Source organism: Cygnus atratus, chromosome 1 (assembly GCF_013377495.2).
Source record: "Cygnus atratus isolate AKBS03 ecotype Queensland, Australia chromosome 1, CAtr_DNAZoo_HiC_assembly, whole genome shotgun sequence".
NCBI classification, from domain to species: Eukaryota; Metazoa; Chordata; class Aves; order Anseriformes; family Anatidae; genus Cygnus; species Cygnus atratus.
Window position 1 is genome coordinate 82,551,106 of NC_066362.1, and position 23,856 is coordinate 82,574,961.

Here is a 23,856-nt window from a genome sequence, read left to right on the forward strand (position 1 = left end):
ACGCTGTGCTCTCTCTTACTGTCTCTGTCTTCTGATAAAGCCTATGTGCATTATGGGTATACCAAAGCCTTTCACTATGAGAAATAAAACCAGGCATCATTTAAGGTCACTGGAAAAATGGTATCTCCTGCAAGTCCAACTCCAAAAATAGCATTAAAATTAAGTCAAAATATTTTTCTGAGAAATGGAGTTTTACTTTGAAGAGTGGCCAAGAAGTGAATACAGGGCTAATTGGTTGCAATGATAATTACCAGCAAAGTGGATTTGTTAGTAAACACTCATTCATTCCAGAGGGGCTAGCCTGCTGCTCAAGCATGGCAAATCTGTACACATAACTCCTCTTTACGCTAAATCTTAAACACATTATGACTGAGCTTCTTCCACTTTAATGATATTTGTGAAAAGGCAGCGATGGCACAGAGTAGCAATAATGCAATAAAATGCCTCCGCAATATTCATTTGCTGTCTACAAGAGGGGATATATGTGGTGTTTTGTCTTACCACAAGTTATATGCAAAGTTAAGTTTTAATTCCCAAAGAAAAGAAAATAGATCAGAAGGGAGAGTAGCTGCTTGCAAAACAACTCTTCCCTAACAGTTCTTATAATGATGTGAAATTTCCTCTCTTAACACTGTGAAGTGGGCAATTTCCAAGCCTGGCCTGTATGTTGCTGTGACTGAAAAAGAGACAATTTTTAGGTGTCAGGTAAGATAATTATATTTCATAGCTCTGAATAGAGGTGAATCTGTAGAAGAGTCATTTATAGGATACAGCAGGAAGACATGTCAGCTAGGTAGGCTGTCTACTTTTAATGTGAAGTGAAGAAGGAAACCTCTTGTCATCACACTCAGAAGCCAAACAAAATAAAACCTGAATGAAAAATGTTAGCATTTGAAACAGATTTCCTCCAAAAAATTGAAATTCAGAATTTTTCAACAGATCCCTTTTTCCACAGATTCACGTGACTTTAGTTCTCCAGACCAGCCAAGCTGATGGGCAGTCTTTTATTAATACATAAGATTGGTACTTTCAGAGGATTTCTTCTAACACAGGAAATTTTCTGTCACCTGCTGAGGAGAACAGAATGGCATCACCCTGGTTTATGAAGTCCCTGTGCCAATTGAGTTTCTTTTGTTAAATCTGGAAACAATTCCTTAAGCAGAGAGATGGAAAGATCAACTGTACCACATTCAGACTGAACACTCTGATCACCATATTTCAAAAGCTTTTTGTTGTTTTTTACAGAACTATTAGGAATTCATATAATCCATTTGCTATTTTCTAATCACATCTTACATGTCACAGACCTGTGTGGGAGAAAGGTGGGATGTGCTCCCTAAAGATGTTTCTTTTAGGTTAAATATCATTTGAAGAGTAATTACTGATGCTTAAGGTGAAATAATAATGGCACTCAAACCATTAGAATAATGGATGAACATTAATAGTATCATGAACATTAATACTATCCAAGCTTGCAAGATCATTAGGACTTAACACATTAAGGAAAAACACGAAAACCTACTCATTCAAGAGCTCAGTGGCGACCAATTTATTCCTCTTATCTTAAACTACAGTCTGTTAGGAGACTGGAAAGGTTAAAGAGAAACAGTAGAGGGAAAGATTTGCTTTGTTTATGGAAAACCGTGTACTCCAAAGCCAAATAACATACAAAGTCATTTGAAAGATTCTCTCAATCTAATTTTCTCTGTTTCCATACATCAAAAGAAGATTACAATTTTAAGACACATGCTACAATTACTCAGAGAGCTTATCTGTAAATGAAATTCAAGAACATGACATGAACATAATGTGCTGCCAGAAGACACCACAACACAGCTAATCTGCCTCATATCACACTTCATGTCACTGTTCCCATTGAGAAGGGAGACTACCCTTGCTTAAAGATATGTTGTGAGCACAGTCATGCTTTCACTGAGATCCCTAACTAAATTTTCCTCACTTCAGCATACAGCTGCACATTTATGCTATCTATTGTCTTCTGCGGTAGAAGTAAAATAAAACCAAATAAGACCTGTCTGGAAAATACTTTTCTATGCAGCTTTTATCAGAAAGGAATTGGCATGCAAACGCATACCAAAAAGGCCCCTGCAGGTCCTCAAATCCTTTGTTATGCACAAAAATACATCATGAAATCATTAAGCAAATAGTAACAGATTTATTCCTTGTTAAATACAAATACTATGAAAAACATCATAAAGAAAGTTTTCCAGATGCATTTTCACAGAAAACTGAAAATGGGAACACAGACTTATAGCATACCTGTGTTTGCACACTAAATAGGAGATAAAAAAGAATGGCAGAGACCTGAGCTTTAGCATGTACTTTTCTCAAGTAATCTGCATTTCCTGGAGAATTTGCACTGTTCATCAGAACAACTGAAATCCCAAGCCAGTGCAATTTCACTGCAGTTATCATCTATGGTACAAAGGCAATGATTAGGCTTTTTTGCTTTTTATTTTTTTTAATGTCATCAGAAAGGAGTCCTTCTGGAATAAAAGTGAGCAAAACGGTGTTCAAATGAGCTCTTTCAAAAAATTCAAATTTAAGGGGATTCCACCTCTAACAAGTATTCTGCTGGTCTCAGGGCAAAGGATCGTTATAATACAGCCCAGGAAACATTGTTTAGGACTTTGCAAAAAGATCACCACAATCAGAAAGTCCAGTCAGAAGACAACAAATAGACAAACTTCAATGCATTCTCAGCAAACGAGCTGGCATGTTTGATTTCTATTTCAAGTAGATTCCAGATGCATTATTATTTCAGAGCAGCAAAATGACAGAAATTAAGCAAATGATAAAGATCAAATCAACTTTTTGAATTTCCATGATATACATTTATGTAATAAACAAGGAACAGCTGAACTAAACCAAGAGAAGTATTTACATTGTATCTCAGATGATGAGCTACTCAGAGAATAAATATTAAAAAGAAAACAAACCCTGTATCTAACCATCTTTGTTAAGGGATATTCCACCACCAATATCATAGCTGCAGGCCTACAGATCTCCTTCACCATTATGTAATTCTAAAGTCAGAAAATGTTGTTCTTGGTATCTGGGGAAGAAAGACTGACCGTTTTGGAAGGAAAACTCTGGTACAGAAGAGAACTGGACTCAAATCTTTTTAGACCCAAACCAGCCCTCATTAGACTAATCTTGCTTGTTTGGCATGGACTTGCTATTCTAGGGTATTGCAAAAGCTGAGGAAGGCTTGAGGTTGGTTTGTCTATGTAGTTTGCAGCAGGTTTTAGAAAATAAAATCGTTAGAAAATACATTGTTATGGTGTACATATACACAAATATTCAAACTCTTCTGTATCAAACTTAGCATATCATGAAAAGTAGGCAACAGTTTTTCACAACTTCTCTTTTTTTATGGAAAGTTGTCATGAAGTAAATACTGCATTCTAGATATATTTCTTCTGTAAACAGTAGCCTGAAAGGATTCAATTTTCATGTTTTTGTTCCCTCTACATTTTAAGATTTCTGATGACACCGTGTGAGTCAACACACGCAAGCAGCAGACCCATGGCTAAAATGCAGAGAGATTTATTTTCATTACCTCGCGAGCTGGGGTGTCCCCAAAGCAACACCCCAGCAGAGGCACACAAGTGAGGATGCAGGCACTGCTAAGCTCAGTCCATGACAGATCACCAGACTGCTGTTTACACATGTTTTTATCCAGGGTTTGCGCAGGCACAGTTTTTACCACCATGCTGTGATTCTCACTGTGCTTCTTTGATCTTCTCTGCAGCATCTTCTCAAGCACATCTGATAGGGTGCCTCCAAGTCTACCAAACACCTATGTTATCTATACACACATGCGCTACTTGTCAAACACACAGAGCACAAACAGCATGAAATGCAATTTATGTGCTTTCCTACATTACTACTCCCCAGACTTTATGCATTCCCAGATGCAAGGTCACTTGAGTGTATTTACAGTTCTTGCCAGTCTTCTGTTCTTAACCTATTCCTCCCAACAGACATCCATGATGATTGTCATTATGACATTCTGCAGTAGTCTGAAGTAGGTATAGAGTAGCTACTCTCAATAATTTCCTCTTATGTATATATACATATTAGAAGTAACGTTTTAGTGAAATTAAAGGATAAAAGCTGTGATACACACCAGGATCACACAGTAGCTTCTCTTAACAAATTGTCACAGGAAATACTAAAACATTTCTACGGTACCCAGCTGATACATGACAAGAAATCCCAGAAAGAGGTCCTAAACTAGATCTCTGTCAACAGTGTAGTCTTATTTGTGTATTGAAATATATCTTGAGATTTTAATGGAGCCAGTTTTGTTACCTTCTGATTTTTTTCTTAGTCATAATTTTTTGGTCAGGGCTGGCATGATTTTAATGTTCAGAGACATTCTTATTGTTTTGTCCACCATTGAGAGCAACCACTGATTATCTGATCTATGTGTATTCACACCTCTTTCAAAAAAGCAGCTAATTAAAGTCTCAGCTGTCCTCCTCTGTTCTCAAATGCTAATATATATTTACAGGAAAAAGGCAACAGGAGGAGGGGAGGAAAACTTCTTCGGCACTTCAACTTCTTTGGTAAAAACAGGCCAGTTGATCGTTTCTTCCACCTTCCCTCAATTCAACATTAGCTTTGGGAGAGGAGAAACAGAAACCTTGAAAGCTGGAAGAACACAGCTGACATTGGGACATACATAATAAATATTCTTCTGAATAATACTAAGGCTATGGAAATACCAAATTAATTAATTTGAATTTTCAGGCTTTGGAACAAAAATGGAAAAAGTATTCTCATGCCATTAGAGAGAAAGGACGAGAGAGTTTCTGAAGTGGAGCAAGAAGATTAACTAACTCAACAGTCATTAATTTAATAAAAAGTTCTTTATGTATCTTCTCATATGGCTGCTACTTGTGAATGTTCTAATAAATTAAAATTCCTGAAAATCAAATTAATATGGATTTTTTAAAATATATATTTCTTTCCATTTGCTTCCTGCTTTTCATTCTGGCTTTAATTACTGCATATTTGTTGCACTACAAGCAGACTATAACAAAAAGTTTCACCTAAGTTAAAAATGTGCAGTCCCTTCTTCCAACTACAGCTCACAGTACTTCTTGAGGCTTGGATAACTTTTTTTTTTTTTTTCAACAGTGAAAAATTAATCATCTAAAGTAAACATTCAGTACATTGCCTTGCCTGTTTTAAATCCAAGCTGCAACATCTGGTTCTCTGTCACTAGTGAATTCTATCCTGTGTTCTCAGAATTAACAATACCTACTTCAAGTTCATTCTTTTTGTTCTCAGATTTTGTAACAAGACATTAAAAGGAAATTATTCCCTTCCGAATTGTTAACTTCTCTGTCAATGTGTCAGATTAGAGTACTTAAGTAATCTTACTCTAATACTATAAATGTCTTGTTTCAACAGTTCATTTTCATACATTGAATTATTTCAACCATTGTAATGGTCTTTAATTACTTGGGCATGCCAAGTTAAAGCCACGGTAAGACAGGAGTATGTCCTTCAGACAGCAGACCAAAAATGCTGCAAAGCAGTAAGCCTGCGATGGAACAGCCTCCTTCTTTGGCATATAGGAGAATGCAGCATTTGTTTCACCTCTAGGTTTAGTGGTGGTATGAGAGACACAAAAAGTACAGAATATATTAAAATACATTGTCCACAATCTCCCTAAGCAAGAGCCTTAAGTGACTTCCAATTCCTCTGTTTGAAAAAACAGACTTTGCAGCCTTGTATCAAAAATACCAGGATGCTTTCCCCGGTAAATACAAAGCCCTGAATATGCTATTGAATGTGCTAGGAGGGCTTCTGAATTCAATTATATCTCCTGAGGAAAACTTATGACATGTTTTTTGACTAAGGATTACAGGCCCAAGCTGCTTGACATAATGGTCATTTCTATACAGATAACAGTATTTTAATTGCCAGGGCAATGAAGCAATTTGGTTTAGTACAGATGAGTGTAATTCATCTTGACTAGTCTCTCAGCTATTCCTCTAAATTGCCTCTAATTTCTTTAGAATTAATTGTGCAGAAGTATAATATAAACTCAGTTGTTTTTGTCACAGCTCACCATTCCTGGAAATCCTCCAATGGCTGACAAGTGGTTTTAATGAAGCACCTGACCTTTAACTAAGTCATCTCCAAGCTTGTTAGCTTTCATGCTAATGATGGAGTTTGAATAGATATTATGTGTTCAGGGACAAGTGCACACACAGTGCTACATTTAAATAAAAATATCACCACTGAGCTTATAAAATAGAATGTTCCTTAGATGCTAAGTCCTAGAACCATGGTTTAAAGGCAACTTTATTTTAATGTGCAGACACAAAAGAGATACATTACAATTTAATTGCGGTATTACTCTTCATTTTTCCCTACAAAACTGAAGTCACTTTTTCATAACGGTAAACATTTTATTGTAGTCAATGACTACTGTGTGATATTCAACATGACACACTTTTCATACTTCAATTTGAACACAGAGCTATTAATTACCTTGAAGAATTACTGTATTTTTTAGTGCTATACAATGAGGGTCTGTGTTATTAGCACATCTCCACAAAATGAAGATTGGATTCTTCAGCTTTCCTATAAAAATTGAGAGAAACTTCAATGATTTAGAGTCATAAAATCACAGAAAAACACGATTTGGAAGGGACCAATGAGGATCATCAAGTCCAACTTCTGGGACTGCACAGAACCATCCAAAAATCAAACCGTAAGTCTGAGAGTGTCGTCCAAACACTTCTTGAACTCTGTCAGGCTCAGCGCCATGAGCACTGCCCTGGGGAGCCTGTTCCAGTGCCCAACCACCCTGATGGTGAAGAGCCTTTTCCTGACATCCACCCTGAGCCTACCCTGATGCAGCTCCATGCCGTTCCCTCGGGTCCTGTCGCTGTCCCCAGAGAGCAGAGCTCAGCACCTGCCCCTCCGTTCCCCTCGTGAGGACGCTGCAGGCTGCCATGAGGCCTCCCCTCAGCCTGCTCTGCTCCGGGATGAACAAACCAAGGGACTTCACCTGCTTCTCATAAGCTTTCCCCTCTAGATCCTCCACCGTTTTCACAGCCCTTCCTTTGGACACTCTCTCCAGTAGGTCTGTATCCTCCTTACATTCTGGTGCCCAAAATTGGGCGCAGCACTCGAGGTGAGGCCGCAGCAGCGCAGAAGGCAGCAGGACAATCACTTCCCCGGACTCGCTGTGCTGGGCTTCATGCAGCCCAGGGTGCGCTTGGCTCTGGGGGCTGCCAGGGCACGCTGCTGACTTTTATTCAACTTGCCGTCAAGCAGAACCCCCGTATCCCTCTCCACGGGGCTGCTCTCCGGCCTCTCATCCCCCAGTCTGTACGTATATTCCGGATCGCCTCTTCCTTCCCAGGTGCAGAATCTGGCACTTGCTTTTGTTGAACTTCACACAGCTGATGATTGCCGATGATAGTCTGTCAAGGTCTCTCTGCAAGGCCTCTCTATCCTCGAGGCAGTCAGCAGCTCCTCCTAATTTAGAATCATCTACAAACTTACTTAGTGTGAATTCAAGTCCTGTGCCCAGATCATTTATGAAAACATTGAAGAGAACTGGCCCTAAAATGGAGCTCTGGAGAACCCCACTGGTGACTGGCCACCAGTCTGATGTAACCCTACTTACCATAATCCTTTGAGCCTGGCCCTTCAGCCAGCTGTTCACCCATCGTACTATGTACTCGTCTAGCTGTATGCTGGACATTTTGTCTGGATGGATACTGTGAGAAGCAGCATCAAAAGCTATACTGAAATCCAGAAAGATTACATCAACAGGCTTCCCTTTGTCACCTAGATGGGTAACCTTGTCGTAAAATGAAATTGAGTTAAATAGGAGTTTCCCCTCAGGAGCCCATGTTGGCTACGACCAGTGACTGCGTTGTCTCTCAAGTGTTTTTCAATAACTCTCAAACTAGTCTTCTACGTGGTTTCACCTGGCACTGAAGTGAGACTGACAGACCTGCAAATACCACGGCCTTGGGCATAGTCCTAAGCAGCCTGCTCTAGGTGGCCTTGCTTAAACAGGGGGGTTGGACCAAGTGACCTCCAGAGGTCCCTTCCAACCTCAGCCAGTCAGTGGCTCCTGTGTTTTTGGAAAACATTTCCTAATTCTGTGGCAGCGGTGCACTCAGCACCCAGTGCCCACGTTCCCTCACAAAGTGCTGTGCAGACACGGTCAGAGCATTTGTTCACGCAAGCTATTTATTGGCATCAATATATAGGATGAAGCTCCTTGACGGAATGGACTCTCTACAAGAGTTTGGGTGCTCACTGCCTGGAAGAAGTTGAGAAGTCCAGCTGTTTGGGAGGGTGGGGACAACACCATCCATCTCCTCAGGTACCCTCTCATTGCCTTCCCTCTCGAGGAAGCGGTTGAGGCATTTCTTTTCCAGGCAGCAGCAGAGGCGCCGCAGGAGGTCATCCAGGCACAGGGGGCAATCTTTCCTTCGCCAGGCTTGCCAGGGCTGTGGCTGTCAGGTGGTGAATCACAGCCGTCTTCAGGGCATGGGGGGAAAAGCCTTTGCTCACCAGCATACGGGCGCAGGTCTGCAGATGTTTGAGGTGGAAGCTGTGGGGTCGGGCATGCCTGGCCGTGTGCCCGACAGACTGCATCTCTGCCACAGCGCAGCTCTTTGGCGGCGCCGTGCTGCTGGCGAAGCTGGCCGCGGCTACTCCAGGCTCAGGAAGGTGTCCGAGTTGTCTAGCTGCACCCCAAGCGTGATCTCAATGGAGAGGGTGCTCTCAGAGGCGTTGGCCAGCTTGATCTTGCAGGAGCGGCGGGAGGGCAGCACCGTCAGGCGCCAATGGTGTGACTGCGGCAGAAGCTCCCAGGCTGCTTTCACCAAGGCCTGGAACCAGCGGGTGGTTTCCTCCACATCCAGGTAGGAGCCGGTGCAGAGGGTGCGTAGCAGGCTGGGCTCCTGTCTTCTCCTCAGCTCGTCCTCGGTGTGGTGGAGGAAGCACAGCATGTCCCCCACCAGCCGCTCCCTTGCGCAGGCGCACTCCAGCTCCACGCGCAGGCCGGGGTTCTTCGCTGGCGTCTCCCCTGCGGCGCCCAGCTCCGGGTGGAAGGCGTGCCCGGGGGGAGGCCTCAGGGGCACGAGCAGGCGGTAGAGGACGCTGTCCTGTCGGGCACTCCAGCCATCGTAGAGGCAGCCCACATCGATGGCCGGCTGCAGCCGTGGCTTGAAGAGGGATTTCCCGGAGAGTCTTTGGCAGGCACCAAGAAGCTCGTCCACCAGCTCCTCCACCACCTTGCACTTGTCGGCCATGTACGGTGCCGGCCACTGGGTGCGATCGGCCCAAACCCTGCCCAGATCCCAGGTGTCATTGGTGTCGCTGTCGTCTTCTACACCATCCTTCTTCTTCTCCTTCTCCTTCTTCCTTGGGTAGCTGCCCTGCTTGCTTCTGCTGCCCGGCCCACAGCTCCTTTTCCTGAGCCACTGGCAGAGCCCGAAGAGCAGGACAAGGAGGTCAACAAAGGTCCAGAGCTGCCACTGCTGCAAAGCAGTGAAGAGCAGGGCTCCCAGGGCCACCCTGCTCTGCTCCTGGCTCCTCTTCTCCATCTCATGCAGCAGCTGAGCCATGCCTTCAATCAGCTGCTCTGCATGCTGCTGCATTCGCTCGTTTGCATCCGCATCCACATGATCATCCACGAACCACGGCTTCTGGGCAATGCCCAGCACAGCCAGGGCGAGGAAGATCAGGCGAGCCATGGCTTGCAGGAGGTGCGAACCGCACTCACCGATGGCCAAGGCCACAGTGTGGTGGCGCTGACTGCTGCTGGCCCTGATGACAGCTCCCCCCCTGTGACTCATCCTCTGTGCTGTCACAGGCACCACAGCCGCATCACAGCAATCCCCCTCCTCTCCCCTCCTCTGCTATGCTTTTCAAAGGTGAGCACTCGAGGTGAGGCCGCAGCAGCACAGAAGGCAGCGGGACAATCACTTCCCCGGACTGGCTGTGCTGGGCTTCATGCAGCCCAGGGTGCGCTTGGCTCTTGGGGCTGCCAGGGCACGCTGCTGACTTTTATTCAACTTGCCGTCAAGCAGAACCCCCGTATCCCTCTCCACGGGGCTGCTCTCCGGCCTCTCATCCCCCAGTCTGTATGTATATTCCGGATCGCCTCTTCCTTCCCAGGTGCAGAATCTGGCACTTGCTTTTGTTGAACTTCACACAGCTGATGATTGCCGATGATAGTCTGTCAAGGTCTCTCTGCAAGGCCTCTCTATCCTCGACGCAGTCAGCAGCTCCTCCTAATTTAGAATCATCTACAAACTTACTTAGTGTGAATTCAAGTCCTGTGCCCAGATCATTTATGAAAACATTGAAGAGAACTGGCCCTAAAATGGAGCTCTGGAGAACCCCACTGGTGACTGGCCACCAGTCTGATGTAACCCTACTTACCATAATCCTTTGAGCCTGGCCCTTCAGCCAGCTGTTCACCCATCGTACTATGTACTCGTCTAGCTGTATGCTGGACATTTTGTCTGGATGGATACTGTGAGAAGCAGCATCAAAAGCTATACTGAAATCCAGAAAGATTACATCAACAGGCTTCCCTTTGTCACCTAGATGGGTAACCTTGTCGTAAAATGAAATTGAGTTAAATAGGAGTTTCCCCTCAGGAGCCCATGTTGGCTACGACCAGTGACTGCGTTGTCTCTCAAGTGTTTTTCAATAACTCTCAAACTAGTCTTCTACGTGGTTTCACCTGGCACTGAAGTGAGACTGACAGACCTGCAAATACCACGGCCTTGGGCATAGTCCTAAGCAGCCTGCTCTAGGTGGCCTTGCTTAAACAGGGGGGTTGGACCAAGTGACCTCCAGAGGTCCCTTCCAACCTCAGCCAGTCAGTGGCTCCTGTGTTTTTGGAAAACATTTCCTAATTCTGTGGCAGCGGTGCACTCAGCACCCAGTGCCCACGTTCCCTCACAAAGTGCTGCGCAGACACGGTCAGAGCATTTGTTCACACAAGCTATTTATTGGCATCAATATATAGGATGAAGCTCCTTGACGGAATGGACTCTCTACAAGAGTTTGGGTGCTCACTGCCTGGAAGAAGTTGAGAAGTCCAGCTGTTTGGGAGGGTGGGGACAACACCATCCATCTCCTCAGGTACCCTCTCATTGCCTTCCCTCTCGAGGAAGCGGTTGAGGCATTTCTTTTCCAGGCAGCAGCAGAGGCGCCGCAGGAGGTCATCCAGGCGCAGGGGGCAATCTTTCCTTCGCCAGGCTTGCCAGGGCTGTGGCTGTCAGGTGGTGAATCACAGCCGTCTTCAGGGCATGGGGGGAAAAGCCTTTGCTCACCAGCATACGGGCGCAGGTCTGCAGATGTTTGAGGTGGAAGCTGTGGGGTCGGGCATGCCTGGCCGTGTGCCCGACAGACTGCATCTCTGCCACAGCGCAGCTCTTTGGCGGCGCCGTGCTGCTGGCGAAGCTGGCCGCGGCTACTCCAGGCTCAGGAAGGTGTCCGAGTTGTCTAGCTGCACCCCAAGCGTGATCTCAATGGAGAGGGTGCTCTCAGAGGCGTTGGCCAGCTTGATCTTGCAGGAGCGGCGGGAGGGCAGCACCGTCAGGCGCCAATGGTGTGACTGCGGCAGAAGCTCCCAGGCTGCTTTCACCAAGGCCTGGAACCAGCGGGTGGTTTCCTCCACATCCAGGTAGGAGCCGGTGCAGAGGGTGCGTAGCAGGCTGGGCTCCTGTCTTCTCCTCAGCTCGTCCTCGGGGTGGTGGAGGAAGCACAGCATGTCCCCCACCAGCCGCTCCCTTGCGCAGGCGCACTCCAGCTCCACGCGCAGGCCGGGGTTCTTCGCTGGCGTCTCCCCTGCGGCGCCCAGCTCCGGGTGGAAGGCGTGCCCGGGGGGAGGCCTCAGGGGCACGAGCAGGCGGTAGAGGACGCTGTCCTGTCGGGCACTCCAGCCGTCGTAGAGGCAGCCCACATCGATGGCCGGCTGCAGCCGTGGCTTGAAGAGGGATTTCCCGGAGAGTCTTTGGCAGGCACCAAGAAGCTCGTCCACCAGCTCCTCCACCACCTTGCACTTGTCGGCCATGTACGGTGCCGGCCACTGGGTGCGATCGGCCCAAACCCTGCCCAGATCCCAGGTGTCATTGGTGTCGCTGTCGTCTTCTACACCATCCTTCTTCTTCTCCTTCTCCTTCTTCCTTGGGTAGCTGCCCTGCTTGCTTCTGCTGCCCGGCCCACAGCTCCTTTTCCTGAGCCACTGGCAGAGCCCGAAGAGCAGGACAAGGAGGTCAACAAAGGTCCAGAGCTGCCACTGCTGCAAAGCAGTGAAGAGCAGGGCTCCCAGGGCCACCCTGCTCTGCTCCTGGCTCCTCTTCTCCATCTCATGCAGCAGCTGAGCCATGCCTTCAATCAGCTGCTCTGCATGCTGCTGCATTCGCTCGTTTGCATCCGCATCCACATGATCATCCACGAACCACGGCTTCTGGGCAATGCCCAGCACAGCCAGGGCGAGGAAGATCAGGCGAGCCATGGCTTGCAGGAGGTGCGAACCGCACTCACCGATGGCCAAGGCCACAGTGTGGTGGCGCTGACTGCTGCTGGCCCTGATGACAGCTCCCCCCCTGTGACTCATCCTCTGTGCTGTCACAGGCACCACAGCCGCATCACAGCAATCCCCCTCCTCTCCCCTCCTCTGCTATGCTTTTCAAAGGTGAGCACTCGAGGTGAGGCCGCAGCAGCACAGAAGGCAGCGGGACAATCACTTCCCCGGACTGGCTGTGCTGGGCTTCATGCAGCCCAGGGTGCGCTTGGCTCTTGGGGCTGCCAGGGCACGCTGCTGACTTTTATTCAACTTGCCGTCAAGCAGAACCCCCGTATCCCTCTCCACGGGGCTGCTCTCCGGCCTCTCATCCCCCAGTCTGTATGTATATTCCGGATCGCCTCTTCCTTCCCAGGTGCAGAATCTGGCACTTGCTTTTGTTGAACTTCACACAGCTGATGATTGCCGATGATAGTCTGTCAAGGTCTCTCTGCAAGGCCTCTCTATCCTCGACGCAGTCAGCAGCTCCTCCTAATTTAGAATCATCTACAAACTTACTTAGTGTGAATTCAAGTCCTGTGCCCAGATCATTTATGAAAACATTGAAGAGAACTGGCCCTAAAATGGAGCTCTGGAGAACCCCACTGGTGACTGGCCACCAGTCTGATGTAACCCTACTTACCATAATCCTTTGAGCCTGGCCCTTCAGCCAGCTGTTCACCCATCGTACTATGTACTCGTCTAGCTGTATGCTGGACATTTTGTCTGGATGGATACTGTGAGAAGCAGCATCAAAAGCTATACTGAAATCCAGAAAGATTACATCAACAGGCTTCCCTTTGTCACCTAGATGGGTAACCTTGTCGTAAAATGAAATTGAGTTAAATAGGAGTTTCCCCTCAGGAGCCCATGTTGGCTACGACCAGTGACTGCGTTGTCTCTCAAGTGTTTTTCAATAACTCTCAAACTAGTCTTCTACGTGGTTTCACCTGGCACTGAAGTGAGACTGACAGACCTGCAAATACCACGGCCTTGGGCATAGTCCTAAGCAGCCTGCTCTAGGTGGCCTTGCTTAAACAGGGGGGTTGGACCAAGTGACCTCCAGAGGTCCCTTCCAACCTCAGCCAGTCAGTGGCTCCTGTGTTTTTGGAAAACATTTCCTAATTCTGTGGCAGCGGTGCACTCAGCACCCAGTGCCCACGTTCCCTCACAAAGTGCTGCGCAGACACGGTCAGAGCATTTGTTCACACAAGCTATTTATTGGCATCAATATATAGGATGAAGCTCCTTGACGGAATGGACTCTCTACAAGAGTTTGGGTGCTCACTGCCTGGAAGAAGTTGAGAAGTCCAGCTGTTTGGGAGGGTGGGGACAACACCATCCATCTCCTCAGGTACCCTCTCATTGCCTTCCCTCTCGAGGAAGCGGTTGAGGCATTTCTTTTCCAGGCAGCAGCAGAGGCGCCGCAGGAGGTCATCCAGGCGCAGGGGGCAATCTTTCCTTCGCCAGGCTTGCCAGGGCTGTGGCTGTCAGGTGGTGAATCACAGCCGTCTTCAGGGCATGGGGGGAAAAGCCTTTGCTCACCAGCATACGGGCGCAGGTCTGCAGATGTTTGAGGTGGAAGCTGTGGGGTCGGGCATGCCTGGCCGTGTGCCCGACAGACTGCATCTCTGCCACAGCGCAGCTCTTTGACGGCGCCGTGCTGCTGGCGAAGCTGGCCGCGGCTACTCCAGGCTCAGGAAGGTGTCCGAGTTGTCTAGCTGCACCCCAAGCGTGATCTCAATGGAGAGGGTGCTCTCAGAGGCGTTGGCCAGCTTGATCTTGCAGGAGCGGCGGGAGGGCAGCACCGTCAGGCGCCAATGGTGTGACTGCGGCAGAAGCTCCCAGGCTGCTTTCACCAAGGCCTGGAACCAGCGGGTGGTTTCCTCCACATCCAGGTAGGAGCCGGTGCAGAGGGTGCGTAGCAGGCTGGGCTCCTGTCTTCTCCTCAGCTCGTCCTCGGGGTGGTGGAGGAAGCACAGCATGTCCCCCACCAGCCGCTCCCTTGCGCAGGCGCACTCCAGCTCCACGCGCAGGCCGGGGTTCTTCGCTGGCGTCTCCCCTGCGGCGCCCAGCTCCGGGTGGAAGGCGTGCCCGGGGGGAGGCCTCAGGGGCACGAGCAGGCGGTAGAGGACGCTGTCCTGTCGGGCACTCCAGCCGTCGTAGAGGCAGCCCACATCGATGGCCGGCTGCAGCCGTGGCTTGAAGAGGGATTTCCCGGAGAGTCTTTGGCAGGCACCAAGAAGCTCGTCCACCAGCTCCTCCACCACCTTGCACTTGTCGGCCATGTACGGTGCCGGCCACTGGGTGCGATCGGCCCAAACCCTGCCCAGATCCCAGGTGTCATTGGTGTCGCTGTCGTCTTCTACACCATCCTTCTTCTTCTCCTTCTCCTTCTTCCTTGGGTAGCTGCCCTGCTTGCTTCTGCTGCCCGGCCCACAGCTCCTTTTCCTGAGCCACTGGCAGAGCCCGAAGAGCAGGACAAGGAGGTCAACAAAGGTCCAGAGCTGCCACTGCTGCAAAGCAGTGAAGAGCAGGGCTCCCAGGGCCACCCTGCTCTGCTCCTGGCTCCTCTTCTCCATCTCATGCAGCAGCTGAGCCATGCCTTCAATCAGCTGCTCTGCATGCTGCTGCATTCGCTCGTTTGCATCCGCATCCACATGATCATCCACGAACCACGGCTTCTGGGCAATGCCCAGCACAGCCAGGGCGAGGAAGATCAGGCGAGCCATGGCTTGCAGGAGGTGCGAACCGCACTCACCGATGGCCAAGGCCACAGTGTGGTGGCGCTGACTGCTGCTGGCCCTGATGACAGCTCCCCCCCTGTGACTCATCCTCTGTGCTGTCACAGGCACCACAGCCGCATCACAGCAATCCCCCTCCTCTCCCCTCCTCTGCTATGCTTTTCAACGGTGAGCACTCGAGGTGAGGCCGCAGCAGCACAGAAGGCAGCGGGACAATCACTTCCCCGGACTGGCTGTGCTGGGCTTCATGCAGCCCAGGGTGCGCTTGGCTCTTGGGGCTGCCAGGGCACGCTGCTGACTTTTATTCAACTTGCCGTCAAGCAGAACCCCCGTATCCCTCTCCACGGGGCTGCTCTCCGGCCTCTCATCCCCCAGTCTGTATGTATATTCCGGATCGCCTCTTCCTTCCCAGGTGCAGAATCTGGCACTTGCTTTTGTTGAACTTCACACAGCTGATGATTGCCGATGATAGTCTGTCAAGGTCTCTCTGCAAGGCCTCTCTATCCTCGACGCAGTCAGCAGCTCCTCCTAATTTAGAATCATCTACAAACTTACTTAGTGTGAATTCAAGTCCTGTGCCCAGATCATTTATGAAAACATTGAAGAGAACTGGCCCTAAAATGGAGCTCTGGAGAACCCCACTGGTGACTGGCCACCAGTCTGATGTAACCCTACTTACCATAATCCTTTGAGCCTGGCCCTTCAGCCAGCTGTTCACCCATCGTACTATGTACTCGTCTAGCTGTATGCTGGACATTTTGTCTGGATGGATACTGTGAGAAGCAGCATCAAAAGCTATACTGAAATCCAGAAAGATTACATCAACAGGCTTCCCTTTGTCACCTAGATGGGTAACCTTGTCGTAAAATGAAATTGAGTTAAATAGGAGTTTCCCCTCAGGAGCCCATGTTGGCTACGACCAGTGACTGCGTTGTCTCTCAAGTGTTTTTCAATAACTCTCAAACTAGTCTTCTACGTGGTTTCACCTGGCACTGAAGTGAGACTGACAGACCTGCAAATACCACGGCCTTGGGCATAGTCCTAAGCAGCCTGCTCTAGGTGGCCTTGCTTAAACAGGGGGGTTGGACCAAGTGACCTCCAGAGGTCCCTTCCAACCTCAGCCAGTCAGTGGCTCCTGTGTTTTTGGAAAACATTTCCTAATTCTGTGGCAGCGGTGCACTCAGCACCCAGTGCCCACGTTCCCTCACAAAGTGCTGCGCAGACACGGTCAGAGCATTTGTTCACACAAGCTATTTATTGGCATCAATATATAGGATGAAGCTCCTTGACGGAATGGACTCTCTACAAGAGTTTGGGTGCTCACTGCCTGGAAGAAGTTGAGAAGTCCAGCTGTTTGGGAGGGTGGGGACAACACCATCCATCTCCTCAGGTACCCTCTCATTGCCTTCCCTCTCGAGGAAGCGGTTGAGGCATTTCTTTTCCAGGCAGCAGCAGAGGCGCCGCAGGAGGTCATCCAGGCGCAGGGGGCAATCTTTCCTTCGCCAGGCTTGCCAGGGCTGTGGCTGTCAGGTGGTGAATCACAGCCGTCTTCAGGGCATGGGGGGAAAAGCCTTTGCTCACCAGCATACGGGCGCAGGTCTGCAGATGTTTGAGGTGGAAGCTGTGGGGTCGGGCATGCCTGGCCGTGTGCCCGACAGACTGCATCTCTGCCACAGCGCAGCTCTTTGGCGGCGCCGTGCTGCTGGCGAAGCTGGCCGCGGCTACTCCAGGCTCAGGAAGGTGTCCGAGTTGTCTAGCTGCACCCCAAGCGTGATCTCAATGGAGAGGGTGCTCTCAGAGGCGTTGGCCAGCTTGATCTTGCAGGAGCGGCGGGAGGGCAGCACCGTCAGGCGCCAATGGTGTGACTGCGGCAGAAGCTCCCAGGCTGCTTTCACCAAGGCCTGGAACCAGCGGGTGGTTTCCTCCACATCCAGGTAGGAGCCGGTGCAGAGGGTGCGTAGCAGGCTGGGCTCCTGTCTTCTCCTCAGCTCGTCCTCGGGGTGGTGGAGGAAGCACAGCATGTCCCCCACCAGCCGCTCCCTTGCGCAGGCGCACTCCAGCTCCACGCGCAGGCCGGGGTTCTTCGCTGGCGTCTCCCCTGCGGCGCCCAGCTCCGGGTGGAAGGCGTGCCCGGGGGGAGGCCTCAGGGGCACGAGCAGGCGGTAGAGGACGCTGTCCTGTCGGGCACTCCAGCCGTCGTAGAGGCAGCCCACGTCGATGGCCGGCTGCAGCCGTGGCTTGAAGAGGGATTTCCCGGAGAGTCTTTGGCAGGCACCAAGAAGCTCGTCCACCAGCTCCTCCACCACCTTGCACTTGTCGGCCATGTACGGTGCCGGCCACTGGGTGCGATCGGCCCAAACCCTGCCCAGATCCCAGGTGTCATTGGTGTCGCTGTCGTCTTCTACACCATCCTTCTTCTTCTCCTTCTCCTTCTTCCTTGGGTAGCTGCCCTGCTTGCTTCTGCTGCGCGGCCCACAGCTCCTTTTCCTGAGCCACTGGCAGAGCCCGAAGAGCAGGACAAGGAGGTCAACAAAGGTCCAGAGCTGCCACTGCTGCAAGGCAGTGAAGAGCAGGGCTCCCAGGGCCACCCCGCTCTGCTCCTGGCTCCTCTTCTCCATCTCATGCAGCAGCTGAGCCATGCCTTCAATCAGCTGCTCTGCATGCTGCTGCATTCGCTCGTTTGCATCCGCATCCACATGATCATCCACGAACCATGGCTTCTGGGCAATGCCCAGCACAGCCAGGGCGAGGAAGATCAGGCGAGCCATGGCCTGCAGGAGGTGCGAACCGCACTCACCGATGGCCAAGGCCACAGTGTGGTGGCGCTGACTGCTGCTGGCCCTGATGACAGCTCCCCCCCTGTGACTCATCCTCTGTGCTGTCACAGGCACCACAGCCGCATCACAGCAATCCCCCTCCTCTCCCCTCCTCTGCTCTGCTTTTCAAAGGTGAAGAGGACCTCTCCAGGGTTAGTGTTGCAGAACTAAACAGAGAGCGTCAAAAGCCATTTGGACATAGAATCATAGACTATCCCAAGTTGGAAAAAACTCACAAAGATCATTCAGCCCTGCCACAGGACTGTCCAAAAATCAAACCATAAGTCTGAGAGTACTGTCCAAATGATTCTTGAATTCCAGCAGACTTGGTGGTGCGACCAGTTCCCTGGGAAGCCTTTTCACATGTCCAACTGCCCTTTCAGTGATGAACATTTTCTAAATATGTAATAAGAACCTACCTTGATGTATCATTTCGATACATTTGATGAACATGTGGAGGTCCTCTTAACCTTTGAAGTTAGGACCCTTTGAGTGTGAGCACACTTTTGAGTGAGCACACCTTTGAGTGAGCACCCAAACTCTTGTAGAGAGTCCATTCCGTCAAGGAGCTTCATCCTATATATTGATGCCAATAAATAGCTTGCGTGAACAAATGCTCTGACCGTGTCTGCGCAGCACTTTGTGAGGGAATGTGGGCACTGGGTGCTGAGTGCACCGCTGCCACAGAATTAGGAAATGTTTTCCAAAAACACAGGAGCCACTGACTGGCTGAGGTTGGAAGGGACCTCTGGAGGTCACTTGGTCCAACCCCCCTGTTTAAGCAAGGCCACCTAGAGCAGGCTGCTTAGGACTATGCCCAAGGCCGTGGTATTTGCAGGTCTGTCAGTCTCACTTCAGTGCCAGGTGAAACCACGTAGAAGACTAGTTTGAGAGTTATTGAAAAACACTTGAGAGACAACGCAGTCAATGGTCGTAGCCAACATGGGCTCCTGAGGGGAAACTCCTATTTAACTCAATTTCATTTTACGACAAGGTTACCCATCTAGGTGACAAAGGGAAGCCTGTTGATGTAATCTTTCTGGATTTCAGTATAGCTTTTGATGCTGCTTCTCACAGTATCCATCCAGACAAAATGTCCAGCATACAGCTAGACGAGTACATAGTATGATGGGTGAACAGCCTGGCTGAAGGGCCAGGCTCAAAGGATTATGGTAAGTAGGGTTACATCAGACTGGTGGCCAGTCACCAGTGGGGTTCTCCAGAGCTCCATTTTAGGGCCAGTTCTCTTCAATGTTTTCATAAATGATCTGGGCACAGGACTTGAATTCACACTAAGTAAGTTTGTAGATGATTCTAAATTAGGAGGAGCTGCTGACTGCGTCGAGGATAGAGAGGCCTTGCAGAGAGACCTTGACAGACTATCATTGGCAATCATCAGCTGTGTGAAGTTCAACAAAAGCAAGTGCCAGATTCTGCACCTGGGAAGGAAGAGGCGATCCGGAATATACATGCAGACTGGGGGATGAGAGGCCGGAGAGCAGCCCCGTGGAGAGGGATACGGGGGTTCTGCTTGACGGCAAGTTGAATAAAAGTCAGCAGCGTGCCCTGGCAGCCCCCAGAGCCAAGCGCACCCTGGGCTGCATGAAGCCCAGCACAGCGAGTCCGGGGAAGTGATTGTCCTGCTGCCTTCTGCGCTGCTGCGGCCTCACCTTGATTGCTGCGCCCAATTTTGGGCGCCAGAATGTAAGGAGGATACAGACCTACTGGAGAGAGTGTCCAAAGGAGGGCTGTGAAAACGGTGGAGGGTCTAGAGGGGAAAGCTTATGAGAAGCAGGTGAAGTCCCTTGGTTTGTTCATCCCGGAGCAGAGCAGGCTGAGGGGAGGCCTCATGGCAGCCTGCAGCGTCCTCACGAGGGGAACGGAGGGGCAGGCGCTGAGCTCTGCTCTCTGGGGACAGCGACAGGACCCGAGGGAACGGCATGGAGCTGCATCAGGGTAGGCTCAGGGTGGATGTCAGGAAAAGGCTCTTCACCATCAGGGTGGTTGGGCACTGGAACAGGCTCCCCAGGGCAGTGCTCATGGCGCTGAGCCTGACAGAGTTCAAGAAGTGTTTGGACGACACTCTCAGACTTACGGTTTGATTTTTGGATGGTTCTGTGCAGTCCCAGAAGTTGGACTTGATGATCCTGGATGAGGGCGGCCAGTGCACCCTCAGTAAGTTTGCAGATGACACCAAGCTAAGTGCGTGTGTCAATCTGCTCGAGGGCAGGAAGGCTCTGCAGGAGGATCTGGATAGGCTGGAGCGATGGGCTGATGCCAACTGTAAGAAGTTCAACAAGGCCAAGTGCCGGGTCCTGCACCTGGGGCGCAACAACCCCAAGCAGAGCTACAGGCTGGGAGATGAGTGGCTGGAAAGCTGCCTGGCCGAGAAGGACCTGGGAGTATTGGTTGATAGTCGGCTGAATATGAGCCGGCAGTGTGCTCAGGTGGCCAAGAAGGCCAACAGCATCCTGGCCTGTATAAGAAGCAGTGTGGCCAGCAGGTCTAGGGAAGTGATTGTCCCCCTGTACTCGGCTCTGGTGAGGCCGCACCTCGAGTACTGTGTTCAGTTTTGGGCCCCTCGCTACAGGAAGGACATGGACGTGCTCGAGCGAGTCCAGAGAAGGGCGACCAAGCTGGTGAGGGGTCTGGAGAACAAGTCTTATGAGGAGCGGCTGAGGGAGCTGGGCTTGTTCAGCCTGGAGAAGAGGAGGCTCAGGGGCGACCTTATCGCTCTCTACAGTTACCTTAAAGGAGGCTGTAGAGAGGTGGGGGTTGGTCTGTTCTCCCACGTGCCTGGTGACAGGACGAGGGGGAATGGGCGAAAGTTGCGACAGGGGAGGTTTAGGTTGGATGTTAGGAAGTACTTCTTTACCGAAAGGGTTATTAAGCATTGGAACGGGCTGCCCAGGGAGGTGGTGGAGTCACCATCCCTGGAGGTCTTTAAAAGACGTTTAGATGTAGAGCTTAGCGATATGGTTTAGTGGAGTACTTAGTGTTAGGTCGGAGGTTGGACTCGATGATCTTGAGGTCTCTTCCAACCTAGAAATCTGTGTCTGTGTCTGTGTCTATCCTCATTGGTCCCTTCCAAATCAGTTTATTCTATCATTTTATGATTTCTGTAACTTCAAAGTACAACCATTAAATTTTTTTTTCCAGATTTTTTTTTTTTTGAAACTTGCACAATTAGCAATTTACAACCTAGAAAAAAAATGCTGTGCTTGGTTATTTTTGTTTTCGTTGGTATCACTTCTAAGTAAAAATAATTGCATGGAAATTTTGAATAGATTTTATGTGTACATTGTAATGAGCAAAAATGATTCACAGGTAAAATCCAACTTCTGCTTTGTTTTGGAGTTTCCAGTATTCTCACCAAGACAACAAAAATTTAGTGTGGACACACTCAAAATCAGAAGGTAACCAAATATTTATATTTGGCCATTCTCAACTTGCCTTGCAAACCAAGCTGTCTTTAACTGAATGAAGAAAAAAAAAAAAAAGAAAAAAATCTTTCAACATGTTGAAACAGGGAACCACACTAACAAATCAGAACTAGAATGACATTTTAGAAAGTTATCACTCTGGTCAGTATTAATTACAAAATGTTTCTGAAATATCCTATCTTTAGTTATACACAACCCTATTTTTATTATTTCCTTATTGATTTACTCTTGGCTTTAGATGTCATAATTATGTTAATTAAGGTATTACCTAACATCAGTCATGGGTATTCTTTTTCTTTTATTCATTTTACCAAATTTACCTTCCTAGGATGGATCAAGTTAAAAAGAAGCTAAATAAATAAATGTATAAATTTATGCTCATGATTTTTCTCTCCAATCCAGAACTACATTTGAAATAGGAAAAATGAATGGTGTGAGTCTGAGAAATGAGAACAATTTGCAGAAGAGAAGAAGAGAAAAAATTGATAACTTGTTGGGCCACTATGTGCCATGGAGGATTTAGTATAAGGTTCTTCTAAAGCAAGCTCTGTGTAACAAATATTTTTCCTCATTATACAACAGTGTATTGAAATGTCTAGTGTGTGTCATGGTATTATTCCATCCTGATGAAGTGATTGTGTCAGAAATAACATGGATGTAAGGTATTTAAATACAAGTGTCACAGGCAGTCAGTATGTTCAGTGGACTGCACACTGAGCAGGATCTCAGATCTCAGGTCTACTCTTGGCTACGACACCAGCCTGCTCTGTGACTTTGGGCAGGTTATGCTTATCTCTTTTTTTTTTCCCCCTTTTTTTTTTCACTTGTGTAATTGGTCTTGTCTAGTTACATTGTGAAGGTTCTTTGGCCTAAACTGTCTCTTACAACATTTTTACATTACTGAAATAAGGAGAACACAAGTAAATATCAACACCACCGTGTAACACTGAAATACATATGATAACTCAGAGGATGTACAACTCTTAATTACGTAGTTGCTGAATTAAAAAAATATAAGCTCACTAAAATTATTTTTACCAGTTGTATGCCAGCATCCTCAAAGAATTTGTATGATGCATACCTATGGTGACACCGTGAAACACATTATTACTTCAGTAGTTCTTAATGATCTTTTACACTTGATTTATTACATAAGCATGTAATGTGCCACTTACAGAAGTAATATAGTTGCCACTAAATTTGGTTCAACTCCTTTTTACCGTAATAGAAACTGAAGGAACATGGCACCTTCTAATTGTTCAGCACTTCACTACCCTGAACCCTTGAATAACCTCGGCAAGTCTCTATGATTCTATGTGTTCCACTGAGAGGAAACTGAGATTATGAAATGGAAGAGTTTTTGAAGTCTATTTATTATTTATGATGTTACTTGAAGCAGCCATATAAATTATAAGTATGTAACAGTAATAATTTCAGAACCACAAAAATATAGTATATAAAAACTGTAAGAAAAACAAATGTAATTTTATACATATGTATGCGCATTCTTACAAACATACACAAATATAAACATAAAATCCAGATAGTAACCAGACTATTAACTTACATTTTCTTCTCTTAATAGTAGGGTAGCTCATCTCACAAATCATATTTCTGTTCGAAATGAAAGGTGCACTGCTGCCAGCATTTTGTAAGAAATAATGACACACTTTACTACTTGTAAGTGCTGACTGAGTGCTTCTGCTTTTCCTTCCCAAGGTGACTGTAACACAGATTGATGAAAGATTCGACAGGACTACAAAGGTTAAAGATGCAGACCCAGAGCTAGAAGGCAGCCCTGACACTGATGGAATACAGTACAATGAGAGTACCCCCATTATTGTCCTATCCTCTGATAACCTGTGTAATATGAAAACTGACTACAGGAGAAGGGAACAAATTAAATCCATTAATCAAGCATATCTGTGCTAAACAGTTGTTCTGAAGAGATGAACAAATGAAAAATTTACTGTTTGTTTCCGTGCTTGCTAGCACCGGAGAAGAAAATTAATTATAACACTATGGCTAAACTATTAGTTAAGTTTTTTTCTTGAAGAAACTATTTATTGCTTTGTCAAAGAACAAATGAACCTCATTAGTAAGATTAGTTTCAGCTGATCATTTTGCATTAGGACAGACTAATAATATACCCCTTAAAGATACATTGAAAGAAATAACTCTGAAGAAACAGAATACATTTTTTTACCTCTTACTGTATTAGACTTAAATCAGAAATGTATGATTTGTTATCCAGC

The 23,856-nt window shown here is 48.1% G+C and overlaps 1 pseudogene; it reads left to right on the forward strand.

The window, feature by feature from the left end:
- Window positions 1-17,963: 17,963 nt before the first annotated feature.
- Window positions 17,964-21,176, forward strand: LOC126913302 (uncharacterized; annotated as a pseudogene).
- The last annotated feature ends 2,680 nt before the right edge of the window (window positions 21,177-23,856 follow it).